This window comes from Oncorhynchus masou, unplaced genomic scaffold (genome assembly GCF_036934945.1).
Source record: "Oncorhynchus masou masou isolate Uvic2021 unplaced genomic scaffold, UVic_Omas_1.1 unplaced_scaffold_1442, whole genome shotgun sequence".
Lineage (NCBI taxonomy): Eukaryota > Metazoa > Chordata > Actinopteri > Salmoniformes > Salmonidae > Oncorhynchus > Oncorhynchus masou.
The window spans coordinates 71,625-79,935 of NW_027004390.1; the positions used below are offsets into that span (position 1 = coordinate 71,625).

The following is an 8,311-nucleotide window of genomic DNA, read 5'->3' on the forward strand; positions in this document are numbered from 1 at the left end:
GCTCTCTGTCTGCCTCTCTCGCTCTCTCTCTGTCTGCCTCTCTCGCTCTCTCTCTCTGTCTGCCGCTCTCTCTCTGTCTGCCTCTCTCGCTCTCTCTCTCTCTGTCTGCCTCTCTCGCTCTCTCTCTCTGTCTGCCGCTCTCTCTCTCTGTCTGCCGCTCTCTCTCTCTGTCTGCCGCTCTCTCTCTCTGTCTGCCGCTCTCTCTCTCTGTCTGCCGCTCTCTCTCTCTCTGTCTGCCGCTCTCTCTCTCTCTCTGTCTGCCGCTCTCTCTCTCTGTCTGCCGCTCTCTCTCTCTGTCTGCCGCTCTCTCTCTCTGTCTGCCGCTCTCTCCCTCTCTTTCTCTCTGTCTACCTATCTCTCTCTACCTCTTTCTCTCTCCTCTTGTCTTAGTTGATCCTCATTATTTCTATAGGTGACTGCTGGTTGGAGGATGAGGGGTGAGTTTCCCCCCATCAGGAGCAGCTGCTGCCCCTGCAAGGACACAGAGTTTTATTGTTATCACAGCGATAAAAGAAGTAGCAACCACATCACCAATCTCCGTACTAGAGGGCCCGTGTCTTAGATGTATCAATCCTTATTGTTCTATTTATGTTAGCAAGCTGGTGGGACATTGGAATGATTTTAGATTTGTTATGTATCTGTTACTTCCCCCGTCTCTCCCGCCTCAATGGAAATGTCCCTATTTTCTAAAAAACTGTTCCAACTGTGTCCTTATCAAGGTTAACTCTCAGATGTAACTGAATGTTTTTAGATGGTCTGGAGTTTGTATATTTTTTCAACAGACATTATCTAATCATTTTATATATATATATATATTCCTGATCTTGTATTGACCAGATGTATGTTTTTATTTCTCTGTCCTCTGTTGTTTTTAATCATTGAACTGATGATCGAGTGACTTTAATAAGTGACTTTCTATCTGAATTGGACCCCATTTCCCTTCGACCCCAGCCTGTTATCTTCAAGCGTATCCATGGTGATTATTTGTAAATGCAGCTCTTCTAGGACAATGAGAATATGTGAATATCAGAAATATTGCTGGAGTTCTGACTGACATTGTTTCACCAACTGCTACAACGCTGTGGTCGCTAAGCACCGGGCGGACCGTAACCACAACAAGGCCCTAGGTAACTGTGACGACAGGTGACACGTGAAACAACTGTTTTTGTTTTTTTCCCTGTGAAACCAAACCTGTAGAAAAACTGAAACAAAAGCCATAAACAGTAGTGAAGACCGGGGCTGTTTTCAGATGCATCGCTTGGTAAGAGACCGTTCCACTGTGTTCTCCAGTCAACCTCGCATGCCCAAACTCTCCATTCCTCTTTTCCTCCTTCCCTTCATCCCTCTCTTTTCCCTGCCTTCCCCCTGGAGCGCGCTAACGGGAGGCCAGACGTGCGTGAAGATCAACTCGCTTGTACCTGAGCCGAAAGCGTGGCGGCTCTACTATCGACGGACCAAGTCCACTGTGGCCTAAACTGATCCCAGCGACTAGCTACTCACCCGAGGTGGAGCGATCTACCCACAAACCTTTAACCAACTCTTTTTACTACGGACACTTCTAATTAAGCCTGATGGGGGTTTTTTCTTACCTTATTTCTCTGGCTGTCTTATTTATTCGTCATCTCCGTCGTGTTTGTTGCTTTCTCAGTTTTGATTTGTAGGAGTTGCCATTTTTTTTAAAGCTGTTTCTGAGTGTTTTAACACAGGTTGCTGTGGTAATACTTTTTCAAGACAGATAATGTCGCGGAAGCAAAGACTTCCTTTCCACCCTGCATTAGTTCCGTTATTCCCTTTGTGATTTAGTCATTTTATAATGCACAATGCAAATGCTATTATTATTATTTTTAATCTTCCGTTTTCCCCATTTTATTCTCCTGCTCTGGTAACAAAATGATGTACAGTCTGAGTACTTAACTATTTTATCACAGTATTATTTATGGATTACTTTCAATAAAATACTGAAACTTATTTTCCACTGCCAATAAAAAGCTGAAGTCTTTGTGTTTTTAATGCATCTCTTGCCTTAACACGACTGGAAAGACTAGAAACACCTTCCAGTGACTCGCCTTAACACGACTAGAAACACCTTCCAGTGACTCGCCTTAACACGACTAGAAACACCTTCCAGTGACTCGCCTTAACACGACTAGAAACACCTTCCAGTGACTCGCCTTAACACGACTAGAAACACCTTCCAGTGACTCGCCTTAACACGACTAGAAACACCTTCCAGTGACTCGCCTTAACACGACTAGAAACACCTTCCAGTGACTCGCCTTAACACGACTAGAAACACCTTCCAGTGACTCGCCTTAACACGACTAGAAACACCTTCCAGTGACTCGCCTTAACACGACTAGAAACACCTTCCAGTGACTCGCCTTAACACGACTAGAAACACCTTCCAGTGACTCGCCTTAACACGACTAGAAACACCTTCCAGTGACTCGCCTTAACACGACTAGAAACACCTTCCAGTGACTCGGTTGGTGGTTTGTAGTTGTACACCACTGTTTGTCCTGACGAGGGTTCCCCTGCTGACTTTGATTAGACATGATGACAAGGGTTCCCCTGCTAACTTTGATGAGACATGATGAAGAGGGTTCCCCTGCTAACTTTAATTACACATGATGACGAGGGTTCCCCTGCTAACTTTGTTTACACATGAAGGGGAGGAAAATACAGAAACACTCATTTGTGGTTCACAGGGTTGAAATATTCTGGTAACTTTACTTAAATGTCCCATGTTTCCTCCAGAAATCCTGGTTGGACGATTCCAGATTTCTTGTTTATTTCTGGGAATTTGAAGAAAGTTACTGGGATTTTACAACCCTGGTCGCTCAGTTGGCGCTTGGCAATGCTTTGGATTCAGCGTTGTCAACTTTTTATTTGGAAATTATATTTGCCAAAGGGGTTGCAAGGAAATGTAGATTTTTTTTTTTTAGCCGTGTGTTTGCAGCCCGATTCACAAAGCCCTCGTGAATTTCACAGTGAACATGAAGGTAACGAGTAACCGATGATCTTTATAATTGCAATGAGCTGTCATCAAGATCTCTTTCTGTGGTTAAAGAGGCCATCTAGTGGGAAATGATGTGGTCATGACCTTTCAATACAGCCTAAAATAGCCATTTCACTTCATCCCAATTGTTTCAAATGAATTGCTCTATTAAACAACTGCATTGTTTTATGGTGTAAAATGTAAATATTTTTCCTCTTCAGTTCTTTGTACCAGTTTGGCACCTATAGTTATTGTTTGGGCTCAACCTTCCTACTGAACAATTCATGACTCCTTCAATTCTGTTCCAAACATCGCGGGAAGAATGTCCGAGCCATTGCATGGCGCTTCAATTGTTAAAGACAAGATGACATGATTTCACAAATAACAACCATCTTCTGGTGTGACTGATAATGGATCTTTATTTTATTGTTTTATTCAAGTGTCATTTGATTTTCAAGATACAGAGTAATGTATATTAACATGGAATAGCTGTCGTTTGGTTTTAAAATGTGTCCAGTGTCCAGATTTGTATCTGTTGCAGTATGGTTATATAAAAGAGAAGAACTGTGCAATAAAAAAGGTATCATTGTCCAGAAAGACACATTTCAGTTGAAAGCATTCAGTTGTACAGGTATCATTGTCCAGAAAGACACATTTCAGTTGAATGCATTCAGTTGTACAGGTATCATTGTCCAGAAAGACACATTTCAGTTGAATGCATTCAGTTGTACAGGTATCATTGTCCAGAAAGACACATTTCAGTTGAAAGCATTCAGTTGTACAGGTATCATTGTCCAGAAAGACACATTTCAGTTGAAAGCATTCAGTTGTACAGGTATCATTGTCCAGAAAGACACATTTCAGTTGAATGCATTCAGTTGTACAGGTATCAGTGTCCAGAAAGACACATTTCAGTTGAAAGCATTCAGTTGTACAGGTATCATTGTCAGGAAAGACATTTCAGTTGAATGCATTCAGTTGTACAGGTATCATTGTCCAGAAAGACACATTTCAGTTGAATGCATTCAGTTGTACAGGTATCATTGTCCAGAAAGACACATTTCAGTTGAATGCATTCAGTTGTACAGGTATCATTGTCCAGAAAGACACATTTCAGTTGAAAGCATTCAGTTGTACAGGTATCATTGTCCAGAAAGACACATTTCAGTTGAAAGCATTCAGTTGTACAGGTATCATTGTCCAGAAAGACACATTTCAGTTGAATGCATTCAGTTGTACAGGTATCAGTGTCCAGAAAGACACATTTCAGTTGAAAGCATTCAGTTGTACAGGTATCATTGTCCGGAAAGACACATTTCAGTTGAATGCATTCAGTTGTACAGGTATCATTGTCCAGAAAGACACATTTCAGTTGAATGCATTCAGTTGTACAGGTATCATTGTCCAGAAAGACACATTTCAGTTGAATGCATTCAGTTGTACAGGTATCATTATCCAGAAAGACACATTTCAGTTGAATGCATTCAGTTGTACAGGTATCATTGTCGGGAAAGACATTTCAGTTGAATGCATTCAGTTGTACAGGTATCCCCCCTTTTCTTTCTCTAAAAGGCTAGTAAAGCAAACAAGAATTGTCTGTTTTAAAAATCCAGAGACAAGTATTGTTTTTAAACAAGGCCTACTTTAGATCACGTCAAACACCAACCCTGAATTAATTCATAGTCAATTCTGATGTACAATGTTGTGGCCATTTTAGATATATATATATTTATAACATCTACTACAGTTGTCATTTAGTGAAGTGTTCATGGCTGGTTGCAGTGTTCATGGCATCTCTTCCTCTATCCGCTGTAGCACAGTGTCACAGAATATTTATTTAACATTTTATTTAACAGGGCAAGTCAATTAATAAGAACAAATTATTATTTACAATGACAGCCAACACCGGCCAAACCCAGACGACGCTGGGCCGATTGTGCGCCGCCTTATGGGACTCACAATCACGGCCGGTTGTGATACAGCCTGGACTCAAACCAGGGTGTCTGTAGTAACAAGGAGCCAGATCTCTCGCAGGATGAATGAATCTGAAGCATTCGTTTGGAAGTCCAGTTGTGGGTGAAGTTGAAGCTCGATGAAACTTGGCTGACATTCTGCTAATTCTCTCATCGATGAAACATTCGATCTCAATGCAGTTTTCTGTTCCCAAATCTAAAATCTGTAGTGAACAGAGTGGACTAAGTTTTGTAGACTTGACTAAAAGTTTTTTTTTTTTTAATTGCATTATTTAGGAGAGCAAGGACGAATTGAGTTACTGCACGCGCACACTTCACAGAGTAGGCATTCCATAACGGAAATATGCAAATACCTGCGAGACCGCGCTTGGCTCTGCGACCTGCAAGATGTCGCTGTGTCGTATGGTTGCAGTCTTGTGAGCTTCGACACAACTTTGCTGTTTTGTACAGAATGTTTTCTCTATCTGTTTCTTCCATGCACTCTTCGATAAAAACAACAGAGCCTTGTATGAGGGCCCGCTGATCCGGAGGACTGGGAGATATCACTCCGAGGCTTACATAAGGCTTTCAAACGGGTCAACACTCCGTAAGAACGCGGGGCCAAACGGTATTCCAGGCTGTGTCCTCAGGGCATGTGCAGACCAGCTGGGAGGCATCTTTTACAGATATTTTCCATCTCTCCTTATCCCAGTCTGTAATCCCAATGTTTCAAGTTAACTACCATCATTCCTGTTCCCAACCTGCCTCAATAACTACCGCCCTGTAGCGCTCACATCTGTAATCATGAAGTGCTTTGAAAGGCTGTTTGAGGCTCACATCAACACCATCATCCCAGACACCCTGAACCCTCTCCAATTTGGGCCCCCAACAGATCCACAGACGACGCAATCTCTATTTCACTCCACACTGTCCTCTCCTGCCGAGAAACGAGGAATACCTGTGTTCCACGGCGTCCACATTACTGAGAACTTAACATGGTCCTCTCACACCAGCACAGTCATGTCGGTGTGACAGTGCCTCTTTCCCCTTCAGAGACTGAAGAGATTTGGCCCCTCAGATCCTCAGGAACTTTTACAGGTGTACCATCGATAGCCTCCTGACTGGTTGTATCACCGCCTGGTATGGCAACTGCTCCGTACACGACCGCAAGGCCCTAGAGAGGGTGGTGCGGACGGCCATCCAATACATTTATGCCCGAAAAACTGCCAAGGACTCCAGCTGCCTGAGCCATGGAAAGTTCTATCTGCTCCTGTCCGGCAGGCGGTACCGGAGCATCGAGTCGTGGACCAACGGGCTCCGAAATATACTGAACAAAAATATAAACGCAACATGCAACAATTCCAACCATTTTATTGAGTTACAGTTAACATGAGAAAATCAGTCAATTTAAAAAAATTCTTGTGGCCCTAATCTATGGATTTCACACGACTGGGAATACAGGTAAGCATCTGTTGTTAACAGATAACTTAAAAAAATATATTAAATATTTTAAATGGGCCTCAGGATCTCGTCGCAGTATTTTTGAACATTCAAATTGCCAATCGATAAAATGCAATTGTGTTCGTAGCTTTTGCCTGCCCATACCATACCACTGCCACCATGGGGCACTCTGTTCACAACAATGACATCAGCAAACCGCTCTAACCACACAACGCCATACATGTGGTCTGCGGATGTGAGGCCGGTTGGATGTACTGCCAAATTCTCTAAAACAACATTGGTAGAGAAATTAACATGAAACTCTGCCAACAGCTCTGGTGGACATTCCTGCAGTCAGCATACCAATTGCACACTCCCTTAACTTTAAAAGTTGTAGTAGTTTTGTCACACAACACATTGCCACAGATGTCTAGACTGGCCTTTTATTGTCCCCTGTACAAGGTGCACCTGTGTAATAGTCATGCTGTTCAATCAGCTATCAGACGACCTGTATACCAGACCTGTATATTAGACCTGTATACCAGACCTGTATATTAGACCTGTATATCAGACCTGTATATTAGACCTGTATATCAGACCTGTATATCAGACCTGTATATCAGACCTGTATATCAGACCTGTATATCAGACCTGTATATCAGACCTGTATATCAGACCTGTATATCAGACCTGTATATCAGACCTGTATATCAGACCTGTATATCAGACCTGTATATCAGACCTGTATATCAGACCTGTATATCAGACCTGTATATCAGACCTGTATATTAGACCTGTATATTAGACCTGACCTGTATATCAGACCTGTATATTAGACCTGTATATCAGACCTGTATATCAGACCTGTATATCAGACCTGTATATCAGACCTGTATATCAGACCTGTATATCAGACCTGTATATCAGACCTGTATATCAGACCTGTATATTAGACCTGTAATATTAGACCTGACCTGTATATCAGACCTGTATATTAGACCTGTATATCAGACCTGTATATTAGACCTGTATATTAGACCTGTATATTAGACCTGTATATCAGACCTGTATATTAGACCTGTATATCAGACCTGTATATCAGACCTGTATATCAGACCTGTATATTAGACCTGTATATTAGACCTGTATATTAGACCTGTATATTAGACCTGTATATTAGACCTGTATATTAGACCTGTATATTAGACCTGTATATTAGACCTGACCTGTATATCAGACCTGTATATCAGACCTGTATATCAGACCTGTATATCAGACCTGTATATCAGACCTGTATATCAGACCTGTATATCAGACCTGTATATCAGACCTGTATATTAGACCTGTATATTAGACCTGTATATTAGACCTGTATATTAGACCTGTATATCAGACCTGTATATCAGACCTGTATATCAGACCTGACCTGTATATCAGACCTGTATATCAGACCTGTATATCAGACCTGTATATCAGACCTGACCTGTATATCAGACCTGTATATTAGACCTGTATATTAGACCTGTATATTAGACCTGACCTGTATATCAGACCTGTATATCAGACCTGTATATTAGACCTGTATATCAGACCTGTATATCAGACCTGTATATTAGACCTGTATATCAGACCTGTATATCAGACCTGTATATTAGACCTGTATATCAGACCTGTATATTAGACCTGTATATTAGACCTGTATATCAGACCTGTATATTAGACCTGTATATCAGACCTGTATATTAGACCTGTATATCAGACCTGTATATTAGACCTGTATATCAGACCTGTATATCAGACCTGTATATTAGACCTGTATATCAGACCTGTATATCAGACCTGTATATTAGACCTGACCTGTATATCAGACCTGTATATTAGACCTGTATATCAGACCTGTATATCTGACCTGACCTGTATA

The 8,311-nt window shown here is 41.6% G+C and overlaps 1 protein-coding gene and 1 long non-coding RNA gene across 2 annotated transcripts in view; one reads left to right on the plus strand and one right to left on the minus strand.

The window, feature by feature from the left end:
• LOC135530863 (liprin-alpha-1-like) overlaps positions 1 to 1,999 on the plus strand; it is a gene marked incomplete at its 5' end in the record, with an annotated part of 71,854 nt that extends 69,855 nt beyond the window's left edge. The window contains one exon of the mRNA XM_064959034.1: positions 391 to 1,999. The remainder of the gene's footprint in view (positions 1 to 390) is intronic.
• A 4,305-nt stretch (positions 2,000 to 6,304) lies between these two features.
• On the minus strand, positions 6,305 to 7,979 carry LOC135530862 (uncharacterized). Its single transcript, XR_010453913.1, has 2 exons — positions 7,799 to 7,979; positions 6,305 to 6,898 (listed from the first exon to the last, which is right to left on the minus strand). It is a non-coding gene; the product is annotated as an uncharacterized LOC135530862 (long non-coding RNA).
• Positions 7,980 to 8,311: the final 332 nt, after the last annotated feature.